Here is a 26,847-nt window from a genome sequence, read left to right as displayed (position 1 = left end):
CCTGAGGAGAAACATGAGGATGAACATTTCAGTCAGCACCACTGAAAATGAACAACAGGAAATTCAGAATTCTGCATATTCTACTGCATATATTCGTGGGGCATAAGCTAATATTTTATAAAAGTAAAATAAATAATGAATGAGAATATGAAAGGATGGAGCATGTAATTCATGAGCAGTGAAATGAGCTTAATTTTGTTCTTTGTGTGTTTTGTACATTCTTGCATTTAAGTTAAGCTATAGCATGATGCTGTACAATACATGTTAACACAAATCTCTTAGTAACATGTCAACATACTTTTATGCCAACTACATGGCCATCTTTGTTTATTGTGACAGCAGGCAAGACCTAGTCACAGAACCCGAGTTGAGTATATTTAATTATTTTATTATGTATAATTCTTACATCATGTACTTAATTTCTAGATCTGATCATCCATTACATATTTTCTTTCCTTCATTTCCTCATTAACAATTGGCATGTTTTTCATCCTTCTCTACAGATTTCAAAGTTGGTTCTGTGGTTCTACATACAGGTGATAAAGCAGTATTATTATCCATACAATGAGATTCTGACATTATCAAAAATATATAAGACAGAGGACATTGAACTGGAAGAAATGGGCCAGGAAGGAAGAAATATAATCCAAACATTAAAATAACAGCTATCTCATTGGATGCCATAACTTAACTGACATAAGAATTGGGTTTAGTTTCATTAATTTTTTTTGCATGTTCTCCTTACAAATAAAAGGAGTAATGATATATAGGTTCAGACATTGGTTTCTGGTCATTTCAGCCACCAGTACTTTGACTTATTAAAAACTAATAAGATAATGTATGTGGCTTCAATTGAATAGGAAGGAAAAGACTTCTCAGTGAAGAAAAATAATTGAGTACTCCTAAAGATTTAAACATGTATTAAAATAGACTGATAATAGAAATGATTTATTTAAAAAGTAGGACCCATATAAGTTTTAAAAAGCTAATCCTGATTCAAATATTAAAATTAAAAAAAATAAAAACCCTGTAATAAGAACAACCCAGATGTTCCTCAACTGAAGAACGGATACTGAAAATGTGATCCATTTACACAATGAAATATTATTCAGCTATTTAAAATGATGATATTATGAATTTTGCTGACAAATGTGTAGAATTAGAAAATATCATCCTTAGTGAGGTAACTCAGACCCCAAAGGACACGCATAGCATGTCCACACTGATACGTGGATATTAACCAAAAGAGTACAGAATACAACTCACAGACCCCAAGAAGTTTTGTAAGAAGGAAGACCCACGTGAGGAAGCTTCAATTCTACTTAGAAGGGAGAACAAAATAATCACAGAAGGTAGAGAGAGGGAGGGAGGGATCTGAGTGAAAGAGGGTGAGGAAAAGAGGAGCAAGTTCAGGGGGTAGGGGGCAGAATAGAAGCTCTGACAGACAGGAGAATGAGTGGAAATATGCAGCTTCTAAGGGTGGGAGATTCTCTAGAAAGTCCTGGGATGTGAGAGACTGCCAGGACTTAGTGGGGGTTCCTTTAGCCGAAATTTCCAAAGGTCAGGAAAGGAAACTTGAAGAGTCTACCTCCAATAGATAGAGAGGGCTCCAAAGTGGAGAGATGTGGTTACCAATCTTCATCAAAATATCTGATGCAGCATTGTTATTGTCTAAAAAATCTACAGGGACATAAATGGAGACGATACTGAAAGAGAGGCTGTTCAGTGACTGCCTAACTTGGGATCCGTCTCATTGGTGGTCACCAAGGACTGATAGTATTACTGATGCTATGGTGTGCTTACAGACAGGAGACTGGCATGGTTGTCCTTGAGAGGCCCTACCAGCTGCTGACTGAGATAGATGCAGGTACTTACATCAACTACTGGACTGAATGTCGGGATCCTTTCAGAGGAAGTAGGAAGCTCTAGGGGATGGCAACCCTATACGAAGACCATCAGTCTCAACTAACACACAAAAATTAATAGTTAACTTATTAAAATTATTAAATCTTAATAAAATTTTAATTTAAATTTATTACATTAAATGTATTTAGTGATTTTAATTATAAAATATTAAAATTACTACATGGACATTTTCATAAGTGTGTTTTCATAAACACATATAATATTAGCATTGTATATATGTTATATCCCTGCTTCAATGTGATTTAATTTTTTTTCCTGCTTAACTTGATTTAGTTAAGAAACAATATATACCTATTCAGTAGCATGTGTTTGTAAAGGACTTCTACTGCATTTGTTTATACTTAGAGAAATATGATAAACTTTTAGAACTTAAACTATTGTGTGTAACCATGCCAACATGAAAGCATGAGCATAAATTAGAACCGAATATTACTGTACTTATGTAATGACACCAGAACCTTTCTATTTATACCATTCTATCACAGCAGGTATTTCATTTCATTCATGTACTAAATAAACTATGTAAAATTAAACTTATCATATATATGTGAATCCTGGGTGATTATACATTCTTCTGATACTGACTTATAAGCATAGATATCAGAAAAAATATATCCTTACATATATTTGTACATTTAATATTATGCACATATTTTACTTTATTCATTACAGTATACTTTTTATTTATTTAACTCTATATTTTGAGTGACATTTATACTCTACCATGTTTCATTTAAGATGAAACATAAACTTTGTTACAAGTTCAACTATCATCTCCCTACTGTTTCCAATTTCTTAGCTTTTGATTTTGTGCTTGTAATTTTCTAACAGTAGAAGTAACTTTTATTTATATGATGTAATTGTCTGGGAGTTTTACTGCTGAACAATGTCAACCTTTCTCCTTCTTTTTGACCTCTGGCTGGCTGGCTCAGCACACCTCTTCTGGCTTAAAGTTTTGTCCATGGCCTCCTTCAAATTGCCTTTTGTCAGTTTTCACAGAAGAGCTCTGGTTGGCCTCAAACTAACTCTGGCAATTTGTTCTCATCTTCGAAATCCTTTTTATTCTCTGGCTTAAGTTGTCTCTGTTGACCTGCATTGCACTGTATGAATACATGAAGAAAGTCAACTTCTCTGTGCTACATACACTCTGCTCTGACTCACAATGGACTCCACTCCCAACTCAAAGATTAAACTGGCTGAGCTATGCTGCACTGACCGAATGTCTCTCCCGGACCTGCTCCATAGTAATGTCTTTTCTGAGAGTTGGGCTTATCATCTTTAATTCATTCTATAAAATATTTCTCTGATTCATCACTCTTTCTGCTCCTGAATTAGACATCATTGTTTGGGACTAAAGTTATGTCCTCACCAGAGGGATTAAAGGTGTGTACTAAGGGTGTATCTGAATCTAGCTCAATCACTCAGACCTAGAGAGTCTGTGAATGTGATGAGAACAGCCATGTTGCTAAATTAAAATTCCCCTACATTTAAAATATTTCATTTTCTGGTTAAAATTTAAATATATTTTGACATTCTGATATGCTATCCTGGAAAAAGAATTACCTCTTTTATAATATTGCTTGGTGTACAGAGTATAGATTAGGTATATCCAGGTCTCTGTTCCTACTTATCCTTCTTCCTTTTTTCATCTTTCCTTTCTTTCTTCCTTTCTTCATTCCTTCCTTCCTTTTTTCTTTCCTTCTTTTCTTCCTTCCTTCCCTTCATTCCTTATTTCCTCCCTTTTCTTTCTTTTTGTTTCTACTTATCTGCCCTTCCCTGAGAATTTTCATATGAAGATTTCCAGAGTGTGAGCACTAATAGCTAGTAACATCATTGCATGTATTTATTCTTTTTCTTACAAGTTGATGTAACTTGTCAAATTTTAAATATTTGTTTAATATCTTAAGGCATCTACACCTATAAGTCAATAACTTATTAAAACTGTTAATTATATAGCTGAATTTTAACAGATATTAATTTTTCATACTAAAATGCCAAGAAAGAAAATTAGTGGTACTGTGAACCCTGGTGAGAGAAGCTTCTTTTTTTGTGGTTGGGAGTTATCAATATAGAGAAATATAATTGGTTAATGTATATAAAATAGTTACATGTGGTTTTTTGACAAGGAGTGGGGGCCCATAATTGTTACCCCCTTCCATGTTTACATGTTTATTCTTTTTACTATTGATTGGGTCTGGGTTATACAGCAATTTCTAGGAGAGATTCTAAGTCTCCTAGGAGTAGTAATTGCATTACTAGTTATTGAACCAAACATTAGGTACTGAACCAAAATGTAGCTACGAGCTTTTAAAAGTATGTCTCCTAAGGATATGCTCACTTACTGATTGTACAAGCAAGACTGATCAGCCATGAAACCATATGCATACCAAGAAAAATGAACTCAGTATTATTACTTGAGTTTGTGGTGAGAAATGAGAGGGGTTTGAGGAATTGTAGCTTCATAGAGCTACATATAAAAGAGAGAAATGAGAAAGTCAAGTAATTGTTTCATTTAAAAACTTATTGAATTAAAAAGAGGTATAAAGAATTAATGCCTTTTGAATGTTCATCTCTAATCAGGACCTTTATATTAACACTCCACTGAGGCACAGGTAACATCAGAAGGAAAAGGGCAGCAGACTGTAAGACTTGGATCAGTTGTATGTTTTCTGAATGTTTACTCATGAATTCCTAGTTGTTATGGTTACCTACCCAAGATCAATCAAGTCAATATTCAGCATGGAGAGAAGAGAAGTTCATGAGACTTAACCACTAACCGAAGAAATACTGGCAATTGATAACTGCTAGAGTAAAGGATTTATTTTTAGCCAAGTATGTGTGTGCTGGTAGGGTTCCCACGGTGGAGTTTGAGTAAATCCTCCGTACAGTTCACATAGTGAATATTTGATCCTCAGTTGGTGATGCTGTTTGTGGAGAATGTGTAATCTTTGGGAAGTGTGGTTTTGTTGGAAGAAGTGCATTATAATATGATGGCTTTGACAAGGTATAGGCCTTCTATCATTCCTGACTCCTTCTGTGCTTCTTATGTTTGCCTGAAAATGTAATGTCTCAATTTCCCACTCTATCTGACTGTAACTGTGTCTCAGCCACCATTCTGACTTCCCACTGAAATCAAATAAATTGTTCCTTAAGTCACTTTTGTTCATCTTATTTTATCATAGCAACAGAAAAGTAACTCAGGTAGATGTTCCTCTTAGAGAGTTGGCATCTTGCCGTGAAGAAGTAACCATGTTTTTTGGCGATTGTGTGATTGTGTGTTATATTTTCACATACTGAAGATATGACATTAAAATCAAGTCTTTAGAAAGCCAATTTATTTCTATAGTAATTTAGAATTTCATTTACTTAAGAGTATTATATTCTTATGATTATAAGAGAGATTAAAGACATCAAACACTTTAACCAAATAGTTTAATCATCTTCAAATATTTCATTTGCTCATTTAAGAAACTTTCCATTTGCTTTTTAATCTCATTTGTTTAGCAAAAGATTAGCATTGGTTCAGAAATAAAGGCAAGGTAACCTGGCATTACACAATTTGATGTGTCAGAACAATTGGGTGGGGCTTTCCTATAGGAACTCTGTGAATACTTCTTTTATTGGTATGTGTGCTGAGGGTTTAATTTAAATGTGTACTTCATGACTCAACTCACAACTTTTTGGAACATAGAGAAATCTATTAACACTTAACAATGGCATTTTCTTCCTTCTTTCTCTTGCTCAAGGATGACCTAACTTACAGATTTGTTTCATCCTCATTATATATTCTATTATTGTGTTATGTGAAGTTTTGAAAACCCAGGCTAACTCAGATTTAATATAGGAAAAGTTAAACTTCAGTATGGTTGCTAAAATAGGGAGGCTGTGAAATTTGATCTGTTCTTGGGAAGCCACAGGGACATAAGTTAGAGTGAGGTAGAGGACAGCAGAGAGAAGAAAGGGACACCTACAAGGTCATTTTGGTCCAGTCTCAAAAAAGTAAGGTCTTAAAAAGATGCATTTTGAGCACAGTGGTCCTCAAAATATCTTGCTCAAGACTTTAACAAATGACAGTAGCCCCTAGGCATGAGTCTGAACTTTTACTTCCTGCAAGTTACCTTATATGCAATAAAGAAAGAACATTAAAAACAAAGTAACCATCCTTAGATATTTTAAAAATATTCATTATATTCTCATTTTTAGCTTGTAGCAAGGATAAATTCAATCCTCAACAAACCAGGTGCTAGAACCATTCTTTATCAGAACTTACCAGATAGTGAGGAACTGATTTATTACATAACAGATGTTATGTGTACTTCAAGAACAACACAGTATTCATAAATTCCTGTTTCCATGTTAACAACCCTCTCATCAGAAAATCTTGTGAAAAATATGAAGGTTTGGTTGGCCTTTGTTAGAAAATTTATTTAGACAGAGTAACATCCCACAATAATCCCTAATACCATGTTAGTTTACCAGAAAAGTATTGCTTTAAGAAACTTTGAAACATTGATTGTTAGACTATTCCCCATGAAATAGCTTAAGTTGGTGTTGAGCCCAATATCTGTTGCTCAACCAAGATCTAACCCTAAGTTTTTAAAAGCATAGTAACTATTAAAAATTTCTTAGGACTGCTAAACAAGAATTCTGGGAAATGGAGGGGAATCAGGAGGAGGAAGAGGTCAATAAGAGAGGGTGAAGAGAAGGAGGTTGAGGAAGAAAAGGAGGAGAATGAAGTATTTTATATTTCACAACTAGCTGAATTGAATAGGAAGGGTGAGCTGATAAGACTCATTGATTTAATAAAATCTGTCTTCAACTAACACTTGTTTTGTTCCAATAAATATAAACTTCATGCAAATGTAAATACAAATGCCTGTTACCAAAAATTTAAAGATTAATGATAACAGTAAGCTCTAACATACCATAAACATCCTAAACATTGAGAATGGAATAAAAAATGATGAGATGATGCTACAAAATACATTACCTAACCGCTGGGAGAACAGTGTTTCAATCCTTTCTGTTTCAGAGAACCTGAGAACTTACCTTTAAGGTGAGCCTTATGGTGTTGTATGTGAATATCTGAGAAGAGTATCCGTATCAAAGAAACTTAATTTCAAATTTAATTATATTTTATTGTGTGTGTGCCTGTGTGTCTGTGTGTCTGTGTGCCTGTTTGTGTATGTTCATGTGTGTCTATGTGTATATGTGTGGATGTTGGCCTGTCTCTATGTATCAGGAACCACATGAATAGGTCCAAAGTTAATTTGCAGGAATGAGTATTGTCTTTCTTCCATGTATATCTCAGGGGCTGAATTAGGGTTATTGGTCTTGGAGGCAGGCAATTTACATACTGAAATGCTTTGTTACTGAAGAATGTTAGATTAATCACAATGACTCTGATGGTCTGCTTTGGTGACAAAAGAATAAAGATCATGTATCTGAGAAGGGAGCTCATTAGGTAGATGGGTAATTCTTTTCACAACAACTAGACTTAAGTCAAAGAACTTGTGTAATACCTATGTGGGTCACAAAAGAATTGTGATTATAATTAAGAAAGCATGAATTTAATACAACTTTCTAATCTGTGAATATAGTGTGTTAAGAAATCATAGGCTGATAAATCAGCATCAGTAAAGAGGACATCAAAGAATAAGAAGTTTGCATGTTAATTGAGAATCCAACAGACAGCAACATTGATTCTATAGATCCACAAATTTGCCTGTTCAAAAGACATAGATGTGATTAAGTTGTTTATAAAAAAGGCATATACTCTCCAAGCAAACACAGACTTGATGAGATGTGCCTTATGTTTACATATTCTTTTCCTTTATACATATATACATATATATATAGGTTTTTATAATTAATAATCACAGTTCCTAGTAGTTTAAAATGAAAAAGGAAGTGTCTTTGGTTGAATTAGGACGTCAAGATCTATAAATATTTATTACTCCATATTACTGTCCACTCATATGTTACTAATAAATTTACTATCAGGTTTTTCCTATAAGGACTCTCAGAAATTCTTATATTTACAGATTCCTTGCAGACTATAAAAGAACATCGAATATGCCTCCAGACAGCTATAACCAGAAAAATGTTCGATCAGCATGGAGAGAGAAAACAAGATATTCCATAAAAAGTGAAATTTGAACAATATCTAGCCAGAAATCTATCCTTACAGAAGATAACTGAACCACCATTAGAGAGCATGCACGGGAATGACCTAGGCTCGCCACACATCTGTTAGAGTTGTGTAGCTTGGTCTTCTTGTGGAACCCTTAACAGTAGGAGAAGAGGAGTCTCTGACTCTATTGTCTACCTTTGAGATCATTTCTTCCTACTGAGGTGCCTTAATAGACAAGGAATACTTGGTCTTACAGCAACGTGTTCTGATGGGGCTGGTTGATATACATGAAGGCTGGCCGTATTCTGAAGAAAATGGGAGGAGTGAGCTTGAGTGTGGGTGTGGACTGGAAGGAGAGGAGGGAGGGGTAACTGCAGTCAGAATGTAAAATTAAACAACAACCTCAGAAGCAACAGAAACAGCAACAACAGAACAATGACTAAGGGCATAATGCTAAACTTTATGTTTCTTTTAACAAAATTCAATTATAGTCATGAAAAGGTTTTGAAGCACTTTCACTGACATATTATTCTACATCTTAAGAGTGTGTTTATGCCTAGGTAATAGTTTATATTGTGCTATATATTTGATGTCACATAGCTTCAGTGTTTTTGAAGACTGAAGACTTCAGCTGCAGCTTAAACAAAATGGTCTCATTTTAAAGTCAACGTGCGTGAAAAGAAAAAAGTGGTAACTAATCACCTCAGAGAAGCAGAGGGCAGAGCTGTCACAGTCCCATACTGACCCTACATCACACAGCTCCAAATCTGCACAACTCTTCCGGTTAGATGATGAAGCTCTCAGAGCTGGAGAAAGTGAAAAAGGTACTCTGATGGTTTGCATGTGCTTGACCCAGGGAGTGGCACTATTAGAAGGTGTAGCCTTGTTGAAGGAAGTGTGTCACTGTGGAAGTGGGCTTAGAGAGCCTCCTCCTAGCTGCCAGCTGCCTGAGTATGCCCAGTCTTTTCCTGTCTTCCTTCCGATGAAGATGTAGAACTCTCAGCTCCTCCTGCGCCATGCCTGCCTGGATGCTGCCATGCTCCTGCCTTGATGATACTGGACTGAACCTCTGAACTTGTAAACCAGCCCCGATTGAATGTTATCCTTTATTTATTTTTATTGGTTATCCTCTGTATTTACATTTCAGATGTTATCTCCTTTCCCCAAATCCCTTCCTGCCTCCCCATGCCATTGCCTTCATGAAGATGCTCCCTCTCCCAACCACCCACTCCCACCTCAGCATCTTGGCATTGCCCTACACTAGGAAAATGAGCCTCCATTGAACAAAAGGCTTCTCCTTCCACTGATGCTAGAGAATGCCATCCTCTACTGCATATGCACCTGGTGCCATGGGTCACTCCATGCAAACTCATTGGTTGGTGTTTTAGTTCCTGGGAGCTGTGGTGGGTTCCATTAATTGAGTTGTTTTTCCCATGGGACTGCAGACCCTTTCAGCTCCTTCAGTTCTTTCTCTAGCTCCTTCACTGGGGTCCCCGTGTTCAGTCCAATGGTTAACTGAAAGCATACTCATCTATATCAGTATGACTCTGGCAGAGCGTCTGAGGAGGCATCCATATCAGGATCCAGCCAGTAAGCACTTCTTGGCATCAGCAGTAGAGTGTGGGTTTAATGACTATATATGGTGTGGATCTCCAGGTGAGGCAGTCTCTCGGTGATATTTTCTTCAATCCCTGATCTTGTATTTGTCTCTATTATCCCCCCATGAGTATTTCATTCTCCCTTCTAAGAAGGACTGAGGCATCTGGCCTTCTTTTGCTTCCTGCTTCATAAGTTCTGTGAATTATTTCATGGGTTGTCCTTAATAAAACTTGCATTGGTCATGGTGTCTGTTAACAGCAATAAAACCCTAAGACATGTTCAAACAAGGATACCTCATTGCCCCACATATGGCAAGGACTTTAAAGATAAGTCCTTTAAAGATACCAAATTAGGGCATCGGTGGTTTTATGACTACACTAATAAATTTCTAAAATCAGATATGTAGGAAAGGGCATTAAAAATAATAATAGATGTCTATTAGATTGAAAAATAATCCAGAGATGCCTGTTATTCCTCCCAGCATGTGGGAGGCTGGGTCAGTAAGAACACAAGTTTGAAGCTAGCCTTCTTGGCTATATAAGAAATCCTTGTAAAAACATATTTTCTCTCTTTATATATGTAATATATAGTTTATGACAATGTATTTAATGTATAAAATTATATATATTATCTAATATACATCTATTAATCTACTAATAAATATATATTAAAAATAAAAATAAGTTTCCAACTAGGCCTCAATGTGTTACGTAGAATCATAAACAAAATATTTGTTGAATTTTGTAAGAATGAAATATGAGTTTTCTCGGGACACTTACAATACAATTTAAGCTCAGTCTGCCAATCTCTGAGTATTTGTGAGTATGAGGAAGGGATTTGCACATGCCTGGGTATTTCCATGAGGAACATGTATTATTATCTCTACTATTATGATTTATTTTTCTTTTTAAACTATTTTATTTCACACATACATATGTGTGTACCTGTGTGTGTGCCAAAGGACACCGACATCGAAGTCAGGGAATACCATTTAGGAATTGGTTCCTTTCTGACACCTAAGTATCAAATCAGGTCATCAGGCTGTAAAAATACTTAAGTGGTAAATGCCTGGAATTTCCCTTTCAATTCAATTTGATTTACTAAATCAACATTTGTATTGTATAGGTAAAGCATGTTTTATGCAATACATAATGTGTCTGTGAAGTTTAGTTTTAATTTATAACTACTTCTAATACCTTCTTTCTATAAGAATATTGGAACATTTACTTTACAAATTCATAAAGAACAATGTGTCATGGCAGTTCTAAAAAGTAAATTAAAAGATCTTCAAATTTAAACCTCTAAGATATGGGCTATCATCCTCCAACATTTTCAATTAAGAGAATCTTAAAATATTGCAAGAAAATATTTTTTGTTGTTTTTTCTATTATTGTTACTGAATCATGGAATTTTAATTAACACAAAATTAGAAATCACAAGCTGATGTTTATTTATGATCTAAAGAACACCTGCCACAGATTTCTTTTTAGAAGAAAACATGCTAACAGGGTGCTGTGTCAGACCTTCTAACTGTGTGGTGATATGCACATCAGGTCTTTCCTGTGATACCTTGGCTTCACATAGAAGGTGGCACTCCTTACTGTCTTTGCTCCGGTCATTCAAAACTACTACTATCATTATTTTTTTAATTACAAATAATTGTAATGCCAAGGATATTGCAGGGAACCATGTTAGTATTTGACCGATGCAGGAATACACTTTCAAGTGTAGATAATATTTTAATAACAACATTCTGGTAGTTGGACACATGAGTCATAAAAGACCATGTGAAGCCACTTTCCATCATAGTTTAGAAGCTATGCTTGTTGTTTGCGATGGATTAGGGAATACAACTGTAGCTGAGAGTGAAGATTCACAGCCTTGAGGGAAGCTCCACGGCGTCAGAATAGCAGCTTTAACTGTATAGACTTCCACTGATATGGGAATTGTGGGGACCTAAAGGTACTTATGAAGCTTTCTTAAGCCAACTGTGTGATGGATTTATTAGTAAGTTCATTAAGGTGAAATAAATTTATTTAAATAAATAAAATAAAGCAAAAAGATGAGAACTTATAATTCTGTAGATCATTTACCTAATTATCCTGGTTTAATTGCTATTACGCAGACCTACCAAATTTTAATACAATGATGAAATAACTTTTAACAAATATAATTATACTTTGTCACACTAAAATATGAATTATTAATATATTTAGGTATTTTAGTATTAAATTTTGTTTAAATGAAAATATATACAGCATGTGATCATTATATGCCTTAATTTCTTATATATATGCATACATACATACATACGTGTATGTGTGTGTGTGTGTGTGTGTGTGTGTGTGTGTGTGTGTATCTGAAGTAGGAAGATCACTCTTCGTTCTGCATGTCAGGACAGTCCGGACTAGGAGTGACTTCCATGCCAACTTAAGTGATGTAGGTGATACAATGCCATGGTTTCTCCACAAACCACCAACAACTTTCTTCTGTTACCTCTCTGTATTTTAAATAAATAGATGGAAACATAAAATAGTTATAGTTATGCTATACTGTGTCGCTATAGTCTCACACCTACCATATTAAATAAAGAATATGGAAATTGTATTCTTAAATAATTTATGAATGTCTATTCCTGTTTTCAGGAGGATTACTTATATGCCAGTGGAATTTGATGAAGGTGTGCACTGGTAACTATTGTGATAGTGAGACGTAATAATGAGTGTTCATCTCGTCTGGAATGTGTGAAGAAACTATATCAAAAGTCACACACAGCTGTTTAATTTACAAGATGATTTTAAATCTATTTTAATCAAGTTAATTTTATGATCATTAAGCAGCTTTACAGGTGAGTGTATCAAATGTCAATGTGGAATTGTACTTAGGGATAACAGCAAATCATTAAATATGTTTAATATAACAATATGGTCAAGTCACATGTGTTAAAAGCCAAAATCCTTGTAAGTAAATGTGGCACATCGACATCCTTTCATAACAAGAGCTTCATATTTATACAATATCTATCAGATTATTAAAATGACAGAAATGTTTTTAAATCATTTTTAAATTGGCATATAAAATTTTCAATATCATTATGAGATTATTCTTTTTTCATTAATTAATTTATTCACTTTACAACCCAATCATACCAATCACAATCCCCCTCTCTCCTCCCGGTCTCACATAGACCCCCCTCAATTCCTCTCTCCAGCACTCCCATCTTCTCTGAGAAGGGGAAGCCCCATTGGGAGCCCCGTTGGATACTAAGCTACTCAGGCACACCAAATCCCTGCAGGACTAGACACACCCTTTTCCAATGTGGTCAGACAAGACAGCCTGGTTAGGGAACAGATCCACAGGCAGAAAATAGAGTTAAGAACAAACGCCCATCCCCACCACATGCAAGTTATGGGGTACCTGAATGAAGACCAACCTGCACATCTGCTACATATTGGCAGGGGAAAAAGAGCAGAGCCCTGCCCATGTGTACTTTTTGGTTAGTGGTTCAGTCTCTGGGAGCCCCCTAGGCTCCAAGTTAGTGACTCTGCTGGTCTTCTTGTGGAGTCCTATCTCATTATGGGGCTTTCATAATAATTATATTTGAAGAGATACTTCCCTTTCTTATCTCATATATTCTGATTTGTAACCTTCCTCTCAGTGCCTTTCCTCTTCATGTCACATGTATTCTTTTGCCTTTCCCTTTTATAACAGACCTGTACTTTTTTCATTTCTTGGTTCCTTTTCTATCCATTTAGGTTTCTTCTGTATTCGTATCTTATAATTATTCAACTGGTGAAGATAAAAATGACTTGGTTTGCATTTATATTCTTTTTCACACAAACAAACACACACCCTATAGGCTAGGAACTGTGTATGACAACAGTACTTATTACATTTATAAAATTAACATCTGGCTCAATGCCTGCTTTCTAGACCTATTCATCTGTACCTGAAACTTCTTTAATTTCATGTTTAAGGTAGATAAAATTGCATTGTGTACATATGGTTACATCATCTATTCATCTGTTGACCAGTAGTCATCTACAGATTGCCATCAAGGCTGGGTCCATGTCTTGCTATTGTGAACAGAGATAAGAAATAACTGTGCAAGTACCTCTGTGGTAGAATAGGTTGTGTATGGGATTCTTCTCAAAATGTAAAAGAATGATATCATTCTTGTTTATTTACCAAAAAGAGATGGCCAAGCACTGCAGAGTGAGTATTTCTCCCATTTAACAGTGGCCAGCTACTTCACCAATAGCACAAAAGAAGAAAGCCACTTTACCATTTAGATAATTCTAAACATTTGGTAAGAAATCCTATAAAATCCAGTATTTCTTGTGAGTGTGCCTTCATTTTAAGCAAGTTTGAAACACTACCACATCTACCTTTAATAACTACAATGTTGGCATCACTCTTTTTCCCTCACATGAATCTCACAAGTGTTATGACACAACACTGTCATCTGAAAAGTTTGTGGGAGAATTTACAAAACATGAAAAACAAAGGAAAATAAGCTTCATAATGCTTGAAGTAAATGTACCATTTTGTGTTGGGTCACATTTGCAGCTCTTATTGTAATTTGTGTAAGACCATGCTGCTCTCCAAGAAAACGTAACTATAAAATCAGATGATAGGTGTTCAGTAGTCATGTGTTCAATCATTTTATTTGCTGGATCCATTTTCATCCAGTAAAAATGACATCTCCTAGAACCTTGGAGCTTCCTCCCTGTTGTCTGCGTTTCATGGTGTTTGAAGGATCTGTGAAGGTCACTGAAGAACAAAAGTCATCAGCACGCTTACTCAATGGTTTTGGCCGCATGCAACAAAGCTAACCTGCCAAGAAAAATGTTCCAAATGGTTCAAAAGTGGCTTGATTGTTATGGGAGTAACTGCTTTTTGATTGTATTTGATGTTTTCTTTACAAAAGATAATTCAAGCCTGGTAACACAGACCTCTTCAAAAGCCCACTACTGAAAAAATAACAAAACTAAACCAAAAGAACTAGACATATCCAAGGGAGAACTACTGTTGCTTTGGTAAATGATCTTATCAAATTGCCTATAAATATTTCAGATCAATAGATTACTAGTGCTTTTAGACTACTCAAAGGAAGTTTGTGTTTGTAGTGGCCAGTGTCTTATACAAATGCTCATAACTAGTCAAAGTGCTGAGAAGAACTCACTGGTGATCATTCCTAAAAGGTGTCTGTATTAACTTCTCTTCTATGATAAATCTTAAGGAAGATCTTGTAAGAAAGCAGAAAGGATGTAAGAGCTGGACAGTGATGAGGAATGGAATGAAGTGTTATATTCTGGACATGCAATGGTAGTGGAATTCACAAAGTCACTGTGGTTATGATGAGAAAGATATATGACCCGAACATGCTCATGTTTGTCAACACTAACGTCAGTGTGAATGGCAGAGACGTTCATGAGATTTCACTTCATTTTCAGTATCCATTAGCAATTGATGTTTTCATAAGAAGGAACATTCTTTGGAATGTGGTTACTGATAGGCTGCCCACATTCTATTGGACATTTCCCATCTGCATACATGTGGCTAGCTTTAACTGCACTCAGTGGGATATATATTAGAGACATATAAGAAAGAGTGGGAGAGGAATAAGGTTGTATATGAACAAAATAAATTCTATATGTCTGTGAAATATTTAGAGAATAAATTTAAAGATTCTATAAAATAGATCAGCTCAAGATTTCAATAGGACTGGAAGATAATGCTTGTTGAAGGTGTATAATTTGATTTAGCCATAGTGAAATTACTGTTCATCTGAAAGACCAGAAGTCAATATGGAACTGACTTCTGAGCATGGGTCACGTGTGATTTTTCCTCACATCTGGAAGTCAATATTTGCATTTCCCATGGGTAGAGTATTACAGAGTGTTTAGGTGCATACATTATGAGAACAAACAAATGGGAAAAGAAGGACAGGAATGATTGAAGCAGGTACAACAATGGACATGTGTCTGGAAACAGGGGCATAAATAAAAACAGAGAGTGAGAAGCAAGCAAGTGAGAAGTCACATTGAAGTTAGCTTACAGTAATAATCCAAGTTTCATTCATTTTAACGTTCAGGCTTTCTCAGTGTAAAGGAATTGGAAGTTTGGAAGAATGTTTTAGAATTTAGTTGTATTGCAGTATTTAGAAATTCTTCAAATCCTATCATACTGCAGAAAGCTTGCGTCCCAAATTACCAATTGAAAGAGTCAACTGAAACATTTTGGTCTCTGTAACTGAAGGAAACTCAGGAGTGAAAATAACAGACAGATCATGTTTTATGGAATGTAAAAATCCATGGCTGTTAGGGGACCAACAACAGAGCTGTATATCTCTGGAGGAAGACAGACCCCCAAAGACTGCTCAAGTCCAAGACTGGATAAAAAGAAAAGGAGGAATCAAGCTGAACACCCTGCCATCCCTCTGCTTCCCTACTGGGATGCAGTGTAGCCTGCTGACTGCTACTCCTGCTGTTACAGATGGAGCATCTCTTGCCACCAGACCACACCCATTCTGATGGCTCAAACATTCCTTCCCTCATTGCTTTTGTCAAATATTTTGACAGTGAGAAGATAACCAGTTTGAGAAAAGAAGACATGCTGAATGTTCAGTTGTTTGTAGCAAATACTAGTCTCACACACTGCCTGAGTTCAGTTTTTAACACCCACACGGTGAGAAATAAATTTGACAACAGGGGAAGTTGACATCTCTGGTCTCCTTAGACAACATTGCTCAAGAATAGGCACCACCACACACACACACACACTCACACACACACACACACACACACACACACACACACACACACACACACACATTCAAGGACATAATTAAAAATAAAACATAAATATAATAGGCAGGATAATGGTCTGGATTGAAGAACATCTATTTATTTTAACCTGAGATGAATAAGGCTGAATTCAACCTGATTAGGGGTAAAGCTTTATTTAGTTAGTTTCTGTCATAATTGGGGTTAATTACTGCTTTGATGAATACCGTGACCAAAAGCATCTTGGGCTTGTACTTTGATATCATTATTCATAATGATTGAAAGTTAGAATAGAATTCAGTCAGGGCAGGAAACAAGAGATAGGTGCTGATGCACAGACCTTGGGGAAGTGCTGCTTACTGTCTTGCTCTTTGTGGTTTGCTCAGCTTGCTTTCTTATAGAACCCAAAGATAAACCCCACCCACAACCGGATGGGTTCTCTTCCCATCAATGACTAATTAAGAAAATGCAGAACAGGCTTGCCTATACCCTTTTCTTGTGAAAGTGTTTTCTTATATGATGTTCCCTCTTTTTTGATGATTCTAGATTATGTAGTGTTAACTTAAAACTATCCAATATATTTTCCCAAAAGAATATCATGTGGTCATGTCCAGATAAATGTGCTAACATTATTAGAAAATGACTTGTTTTCTAGTATCAGAACATCAAAAACATCAGAGAATTTTATTTCATTCTCAGTCTTTTAAAAAACATATAAAAATTCTACTCTGGGGGGAAACTTGTGTTTTCAAAGGTAAAATGTCACAGTCATAATTTATAGTAGACAGATAAACTCCAAAGGGAAAACAAACAGAACAGTTTTTATTTACATGTTTTTTAGTGGGCAACATGACTGAATTAATAACATGTACGTACTTTAACAGCATCAAAGAAAAATCAGATTGTGTGCTAAGGGCTATGATTGCTGTTGTTAAGATTCTTCAAGACAGTGAGTGCATTTTCTGAAAACCTATTATTTCAGAGCTGAAAGTTATTTGTCTATGTGATGTTGAAATTCTTTTAATGGAAAGAAAACTAATAAGACATGTTCTCATAATTTTGTATTAATTTACTGGTGATTAATTTTAAGATCCTTTCTCTTTCTGTAGTCAAGATTTAGCAACCACTTTTTCCATACAGGTAAAGGAATAAACAAACAAACAAATAAACAAACATATAAACAAACACAGGAATCTGAGGCTCAGCGACTTCACACTTAAGTAGATTTGAAGATATTTCGATGGTCCTGCTCTCCCTACTCAGTGAATTCTGTATGCCAAAAGAGTCACATTATGTTTTTCTTGGAAAGTGGCCTACTAAAATGACAAAGGACATATTTTTGTAAACGTCTCTCTGTTGCATAATCGGCCAGTCCTACAAATTTTCATCATCAACCTACCCCCATTTAGAGGGCTGGTGTCCTCACAAGTATAGCAAAGCAACATACCTAGATGACCTATGAACACCATTCTACCTATTATTATCCAATTACTATTTTTTCTATTATAACTTGTATGATTTGGAGGGAAATAAAACATATAGATAAAGGTTGACATATTACTATTTGATAAACAAGTCTACCGTCAGAACCCTTCTCTTCTTGATTCCCAGTGGAATCTCCAGTTCGTTCAGCATCACATTTTCCTCAGAATGCCTCTGCACTGCTGCACTATGGCCTTACAAGCATCACCAAAGTCAGTAAATGGAAAACCATTAGAAGGCAGAACAAAGTCTTATTTGAATCCTACTTTTCTCAAGGTCCTCACTGAGGTAAGATTCTAAAATTGCCTGTGGCCTCTGGTAATGACTGTGCTGTTCAAACTGGACCTCCTCTGCTTTCAGCTCTTTCGAAACAACTACAGTCTCTTCCTTTTGCTATTTGGACATGTGTCTAAAAGTATTTTGCAGTCACTTGTTCATCCGGTACTGTTTCTCCAACCTAGGCACACACTTCAGATAAAAAGTAATGACACCCAGGCTGTGTGGCACTGGAGAGCCAATCAATTGGTGTGCTCTTCTCTGGGAAAACCTAACTTCCTGCTCTCTGCTTTACTGCCTTGCCCATAGTTCCTTGTGTAGGGCTGAGCCCTGAAAATACACGTAGAAACAACATTACATAAACTGAACATGTTATAATTAAGAATATTTGTTTCTCTTATATAATTGAGGATATCTGAGAGACCCAACAAGCAGCAGCAAAGAGTCAGATGCAGATATTTTTACCCAACCAATGGACAGAAGCTGAGGACCCCTGTGCTTGAATTAGGGAAAGGCTGGAAGAAGCTGATGAGGAGGGCAACCCCATGCGAAGACCAGAAGTCTTAGCTAACATGGACCCTGGAGCTGTCTCAGACTGAGCCATCAGCCAGGCAGTATACACCAGCTGATATGAGGCCCCCGACACAGAGGAATGCCTGGTCTGGCCTCAATTAGAAAAGATGCACCTAACCCTTCAGAGACTGGAGGTCTCAGTGAGTGGGGAGATATGGTGAGGTGGGGGTGGAGGGATGGAGACATTTTCTTGAAGATAGGGAGGAGGTATGGGATAGGGAGCAGTTAGGGAGCAGACCGGGAGAGGAACAAAATCTGGACTTTAAAATATATTAAATAGTAATAATAAAATAATACTTGCATCTGAAAGAGAGTGACAAGTGGCTTATGGGAGGGCTTGCAGGGAGAAAGTGAAGGGAGACATGCTATTAATTAAGTTATATTCTCAAAATATTATGATCTTTATATTGGAGATTCTCTTCTGCTTTAGTTAATAAAATACTTTAATCTCTAAAGGTGTTTATTTGTGTCAGAATCAGCATTTTCAGAATTTCCACATAAGTACTGATGAGACTGAAATTGCATAAACATTTCCAAGCTTTTTCTCACTCTGTAATCACCTTACACGTGCTTCGCACTGGCTAGCTCAAGAAGCCTTTCATTTCCTGACCACAGACCAACCTAAATGAATATCGGAAGCGAATAGGCGCGTCTTTGAGATCTAGAGCAATAGGAAACTACTGTATTATGGAAGCGAAAGCGGTTTAAAGTGTGACAATTATCTGGGCACTTATTGCAATTCCACACGCTCCTCAAAGTTAATAGATTTTATTAGACCGCTTTCAGAAGTCATGCTTTGTGGCATTCGGATTTATTTGTTGTCCTGGCTAAAAGTTTCAGCTGAAGCCAAGGTCATCCTTCTCGCCCGAAGTTGGTGGTGTAATTAGTATCAATTCGGTGTTTCACTCAGCTTACGCTGCAGTTCTTAACTATGCTTCATGCAGAGTGTCAAAGCAACAGGGACGCTGCTGCCAATCCTTCCAGCTTCAAAGGCACAGCTCCTAATTTAATTCATCCGTTAGGAAGAAATATGCAGCCTGTATAGTTTATTAATGACTTTAAAAGTAATGTCAGAGATGGTCTAGAAATCTCTATTGCTATATGAGTCATGCATCTCAAATATGAAACCGTGTATCACATGTAAGTCTCTTTTAGCACTGGTTATTTAAAAGCAATGAGTTTTCTGAAATAATTGTGGCATAGCTTTAATGTTTACACAAATAATAAGTACATATATGCATAATATAAACATGCAATAATAAGCATATATATATGCATAATTTGAAATTATACTGAACTTAAGAAAAATCTATTAAGGAATATTTTGTGTCCAAGAGGTTGTATTGGAAGAAATACTTGTAACTTACTGGATTGTATTAAATCAAGAATTTACTATCATACAACCACTTAAAATATTCTTAAATTCATATACATGAAATTGAAAGAATAGTCCTATTAATTTAAAATGTATGAGCTAGTATAACAAAAATTGGTTTAGGTTTATGCAAGTCAGACAGAGAGACAAGGTTAAAATAACATGCCTCAGAGCATTTGCTGTCTTACAGGAGGCAACCCATAAGAACCGCCTGAGAAAATACAATCGAGCCTACATGTCAATGTCCTTATGGGAAAGTGCTGGGAAAAATACAGAAACAGATTTTCCTGTATCACAATTTGTAATCCCCTGTGTTATATTTCCTGTTCTATTTTGTAAAACCCAGTAAAGCCCAAACCCTTTGGAACAGTCGGAGGACAAGTTCACATGAATTAGAACTAAATCCTTAATTTTGTTTATTTTGGACATGATTAGTTTAAAAAGTGACATGCAAATGGAGTTCTACTCAGCTGTCAGAAACACTGACTTATGAAATTCCTAGGAAAATGGATGCATCTAGAGAAAATCATCTTGAGTGATAACCCAAAAGAACAGAAATAATATGAACTCACTGATAATTGGATACGAGTCCTAGAAAGCTCTGAATACCCACAGACCATATGAAGCTCAAAAAAAGAAAGGCCAAAAAAGTGGAAGCATCAGGCTTCTTAGGAAAAAAAAAATACGTGTATATCATTGTCTCAGAGTGGGATACACCTAGACCTTAAATCATTAATAACTCAAGAGCTAAGAAGATAGCCTTGTGCCAATTTTTGGTAATTAAAAATCATTATGTTTAATCTATACACACCAAGAAAACTCTGACTTTTTCTATGTTACATTTTGTTTTACATGTACTTTATGCTTGTGGTAACTAGTAAGATTTTAATGCATACAACCAAACCTCTAAAGAAAAATAAGTACTGACAAAAATATATTCATATAGTTTTATGCCAAAATGCCTTTAAAAATATGTACTTGTATCTCTGATTTGTAAATAAAGTTGTAAAAAAAGTGATGTGCAGCCATTTTCCATATGAGATCTGCTACAAAATGCAGTAACTAACCTTCAGCTAGCAATCCTAATAATCCATGTAGTAGTTACAGCATAATGTGTCCATTGGAAAACTAATAGTATCTCTAACAAGAGATACAAGCACCACTTGTTCATTCCAAGTGAGGAATTTATATATATATCTTACATGTGTGTCTACACACACACACACATTTGTTTCATTATGAACTATATAAAAAGAAACAACTTTATAATATAGAAGCAGTTCAAAGACGGAAGGAATGACATCGCCTTTTATAATAGATTAAATACAGAAACCTTTTTTTCATAAACAGGTTTTTTGATACAGGCAGACAGTTTGGATAGGGAATTATTACTTAATTTTTCAAATAAAGAAAAATAAAACCTAACATATTGGCACTTAATTTTTAAAAGCTCACAACACCATGCAAGTTGTTTTTTATTACTACCATAAAACCAGAAACATTTTAAATTGCTAAACACCCATAATAAAAGCTCATGAACAATTCCTTGATTTGCACACTTTGAGATTTAACTGTGTCAAAATGATCTATTCTTGACATTCTTAATGCTCTATTTGAGTGAGTTTATTTTGACTAATTCAGAACAGTCATGATTGTGAGACAATCATTCTTTGTTATGGCTCAATCTCTCTCTTTTTTTTTTCCTTATCCTGACAAATGTTTATCTAATTATATTCTTCTACTTAAAGCCATCTATATAATAAAGGAACAAGCAGATACTTATGAAAACAAATAAAAATGATTGAAGGTGTAGAGGGTTCAGAGCCTCTGCACATGCATATATTATATACAGCGTAAACATATAGAAATAATAGCAAAATGTGTAAAATAATTGATTTAAACCTGTTCTGAGTAAATGCTTTTGGAACTAGTTTCAAGATACTTGCACATTTTTATCTCAGATCAAATTCAATTGAAATGAGAGAATATGTAGACAAATAATGCCCTTTTACAATATACATTTTAAACAACTGATAAACATTAAATTGTCTGTATCAGTGGTTCTCAAATTTCCCAGTGCTTGACCATTTAATTCCCTTCCTCATGTTGACCCCAAACCATAAAATTGTTTTCATTGTCATTTCATAATTAATTATGTTACTGTTAGGAATCTTAATGTAAATATCATTGCTTTCTGATAGTCTTTTGACCCATATAAGGAATGTGACCCACAGGTTGAGAACCGCTAGTCTATAGTAAAGTAATATGGGTAGAATTTGATAATCTATCTCAAATTCTCTGTGCATGTACAAATTAAATGATGAGATAAATTTTATTTTCAAAATGTAGAGCTTATTTGTTTGAAAATAAACTTTCACTATGACTGCTCAGTTTCTTTTAGAGGAAAACTAGTCATTTGTTAAAATATTTTAATACTAATATTGAAAGAATGTGTTCATATATATGGTTCTATACACTAAGCAATATTTAATAAATTAAGTTTTTCTTCCCCTTTGGATAACTCTCAAGATCCAAAAGAATAATTTTAGCATTTTTTTAAAAAACTTTTCCATGTTAAAGCTATCTTAATCTCAGATGCATGCTAAAGTTTTTATTTATTTATTTATTTATTTATTTATTTATTTATTTATTTATTTATTCCTTTATTTATTTACAGACCAAAATATCCACCCTCCCATTTTCTCCCTCCAAGAATACCTCTCCCAACACCCTCACATTCTCTGAGAGGGTGGGACCACCTGGACATCCCCCACCTTAGTGCCTCAAGTTTCTACATGGTTAGGGGCTTCCTCTCCCACTGGCCAGACAAGGCAGCTCTATGTGCCAGGGAGCTCAGTCCAGCTTTCTTTAGCTATGAGGTTGAATACAGTCACATTATGGTGGTTTAAATATATATACATATATTCAAAAGTGTGTGTGTGTGTGTGTGTGTGTGTGTGTTTATGTGTGTATGAAATTTTGTCTGAAGTTTCATCAGTTTGAAACCTATTGCCCAGATAGATCTTTAGACAGACATGTAAGAAATGAACAGAAGTAGAAGTTAAGATATAAGGAGTAGCCTTACCAAATCTATGTTTTAGATAAGAATTATCTTGAGAAAGGTAAAAAAGTGATCATAAGACATGCTGACTACAAAATTTGGTATAAAATTCTCTAGAATGGAACCTATGGTTCTGTTATTTACACTGATTATATAAACAATTTAATTACCATTTTAGGCTTTCAAGTATCTGATTGTTTGAACAGAATCATTGGACATAAACATCTTAAAATTACATAATAAGTATACACTTCATAGTTATACATAGACTTCTTATTTATAATTTCATGTATACCGCATCTTGGATAAAACAGTGTGGATATTAACCCTGATTCACTATTAAAACTTTCTATGCATATATACCACTTAACTTATGTATATTCATTTATGAGATTTCAAGAAATTCAGTTTAATTCTTCTAAAATCATATGAATTCACCTTGTTTCATATTACATTCAGTGAAAGAAGTAAAATATTAAACAAGAGGAAATTTTTCAGAACAACTTTGCTCTTCCCCTTTGGTTCTCAGTTTTTATTAGATAATATAGTTTTATTGTCAATCCCGTTAATCACAATATAAAAACATTTCATAAAACACCAATGGCTCGATCTCTAAGGTCAAATATTGACAAATGGGATTTAATGAGATTGCAAAGTTTCTGTAAGGCTAAGGACATTGTCAAGAAAACAAAACAGCAGCCAACAGAGTGGGAAAAGATCTTTACCAACACCACATCAGATAGAGGCCTAATATCCAAGGTATACAAAGAACTCAAAAAGCTAGGCACCAGAGAATTAAACAACCCTATTAAAAATGGGGTACAGAGCTAAACAAAAAGTTCTCAATTGAGGAGTATCGAATGGCTGAGAAACATCTAAGGAAGTGCTCAACATCCTTAGCCATCAGGGAAATGCAAATCAAAACAACCCTGAGATTCCACCTCACACCAGTCAGATTGGCCAAGATCCAAAACTCAGATGACAACAGATGCTGGCTAGGATGTGTAGAAAGAGGAACACTTCTCCATTGATGGTGGGATTGTAAACTGATACAACCACTCTGGAAATCAGTCTGGCGGTTCCTCTGAAAAATGGACATAGTACTACCTGAAGACCCAGTTATTCCACTTCTGGGCATTTATCCCAGAGAAGCTCCAACACACAACAAAGACACATGCACCACAATGTTCACTGCAGCTCTATTTATGATAGCCAAAAGCTGGAAAGAACCCAGATGTCCTTCAGAAGATGAATGGATACAAAAATTGTGGTATATTTACACAATGGAGTACTACTCAGCTATCAGAAACAATGACTTAACAAAATTCTTGAGGAAATGGATGCATCTAGAGAATATCATCCTGAGTGAGATAACCCAGTCACAAAAGAACGGACATAATATGCAGTCACTGATAATGGGATACTAACACCAGAAAGCTCTAAACACCCAAGAAACAACGCACAGAGTGTGTGAAGCTCAACAAAATATATATATTTTAATTAAAATAGAACTGTATCACATCCCCCTTTCCTCCCTACAGCCCCTTCCTAGTCTCTCTCCTATCCCCTCAAATTAATAGTCTCTTTTCCTATATTATTGTTACATATATATATGTGTATGTATATGTACCCACAAATACTTAATTACAACCTTAAAAATGCATCCAAAATAAATTTTAAAAAAAAGAAAAAAAAGAAAATATATGTTTAAAAGGAAGAATAAAGAAATTTGAATAATAAATTACCTGCAAACATATTTGAATAAATATCCATCAAAGCTGATTATCAGTGTGCAAGAGCTCTATTTCACTAAACTTAGAGTAAATGTACACAGCATTGATTACATACTAAAAACCTTATTTAACTATTTTCTCTCAAATACAGACTTTGTAATTAGTGGTGTAGGTGACCTTTGTTATTTCTCTAACTCCCAATGTTAGAAGGAAAGAAAAGAGCAAAAATGGAGATTCATGGTCTTCTGTGAATGCTTGTGTGTGTATATCCTTGTGTGTGTGTTAATGTCACACACACATACGGCATACTCAAGCACATGTTCTATTTATTTACACATTTTTGCATTCTAAATGTTTATTTATATGTTTAAATAAGAAATAAACGACGGGTATTTTACGTGTGTGGATAAGTGTCATTTTAATATTCTTTCACTACTATTGAGATCATGTTCAATTGTAACATTTCTCCCTTCTGTTTTCTTTTTGCCAAACTCTCACATGCACCTTTTACCTTGCTTGCCTTCAAATGTATAGCCTCCTTTTTCATCAACTGTTACTGCATGAATACATGAATTTGTATGTACATATGTTTCCATACATAACTTATTCATTTGATGTAACGTTACTTGTATGTATGGTTTCAGGGCTGATTGTAGTGTTCTTTTCCTCAGGAGAGCCACCTCTCCTCTCCCACTTCCCTCATTTCTAATCCTTGGTGAAAGTTTGAGGCACGGTGGGTTATATAGTATGTATAGCATGTCAACTGTAACAATCTGTGTTCACATTTGGGTGGTCATGCTGTTAAACGGACAACTCTCACCAACATGACCACATATCTTTTAATGTATAATTGTATGCTCGAGGAAGAATAAGATTAGTTTTCTCACTTCCATAAATTAAGAGATAAAGCTGAAAATAAATTCATTCATCAGACACAAATAAATAACCAATACATTTTTAAGAAACTCATTGCAGCTGACATCAAATTACTTTTTCACCATTCACAGACATGCTATAATATCCCTGGATATGATTATTAATAGCAGTGACCAGACATGTTTCTTTTATGCAACAAGAAAAAAACAGATTTTTGAAACTCTTGTGAAAGGCTACAACCCATTATTTTTTATCAAGAATGAATAAAAATTTGAGGAGAAACATATAATGTACCAGAAAGCCATGTAAGGCAAGATATTAAAAAATAAAAATAAGCCATTCTTTTTACAATTTATTTACCTGAGGGAACATACAATCTCTATGAACATCCAGTTAAGTTGTTACATTTAATAAGTTAGTATAGCTCTATGACATACAATGCATGTAAGTAAGGAGAGGAATGGTTAAATAAGAAACTCTGCACTTCATTGTATATATTAAAGTTAAGGCATATTTTTTCTATAATTTCTGTAATGACTATTTTGCCTTTGTGGCTACTTCAGTTACTTTATGGAATGTTGCTGTTTTAGGTTTGCAATAAAGTGCTTATTTTAATACTAATTACAGAGTATTCAAGCCAAGTATAAATTTCTGTTAGGTCTGAAATCTCTGCAACATTCCATTCTAGAATATCCTATCAGTAGCATCAGTTGATGGTAACGTACATTTTGGTATTTCCTTGAAAGTTCTTAGTGGTGAATCACCCATGACTGTTCATTTTATAAAAATTCAGCACTGCAGAAACCTCCATTTGTAGAGGAATATCAAGCTAAAGATATTACACTAGAATATTTACAGCCAAATGCTATCTCCACATCATTGAGCATATTATTTCTTTACATTTCAAGGCGAATCAAAATTTGTGTTCTATCTTCACAACTCAAGTTTGCTCAGTGTAGTGAAGATGCATAGGATACCACGTAATATTTGGATACTAGTTAGTCAGTTTCACTAAAAAGAAAACA

At 35.1% G+C, this 26,847-nt stretch overlaps 1 protein-coding gene across 7 annotated transcripts in view; it reads right to left on the bottom strand.

Annotated features, from left to right (window-relative positions):
- CADM2 (cell adhesion molecule 2) overlaps window positions 1-26,847 on the bottom strand; it is a gene marked incomplete at both ends in the record, with an annotated part of 927,734 nt that overhangs the window by 47,604 nt on the left and 853,283 nt on the right. The window lies entirely within an intron of this gene.

The sequence above is a fragment of the Micromys minutus genome (genome assembly GCF_963924665.1).
Source record: "Micromys minutus genome assembly, chromosome: 7".
Taxonomy (NCBI): Eukaryota; Metazoa; Chordata; class Mammalia; order Rodentia; family Muridae; genus Micromys; species Micromys minutus.
Note: the sequence above shows the minus strand (reverse complement) of the source record. Positions and strands in the feature narration are given on the sequence as shown.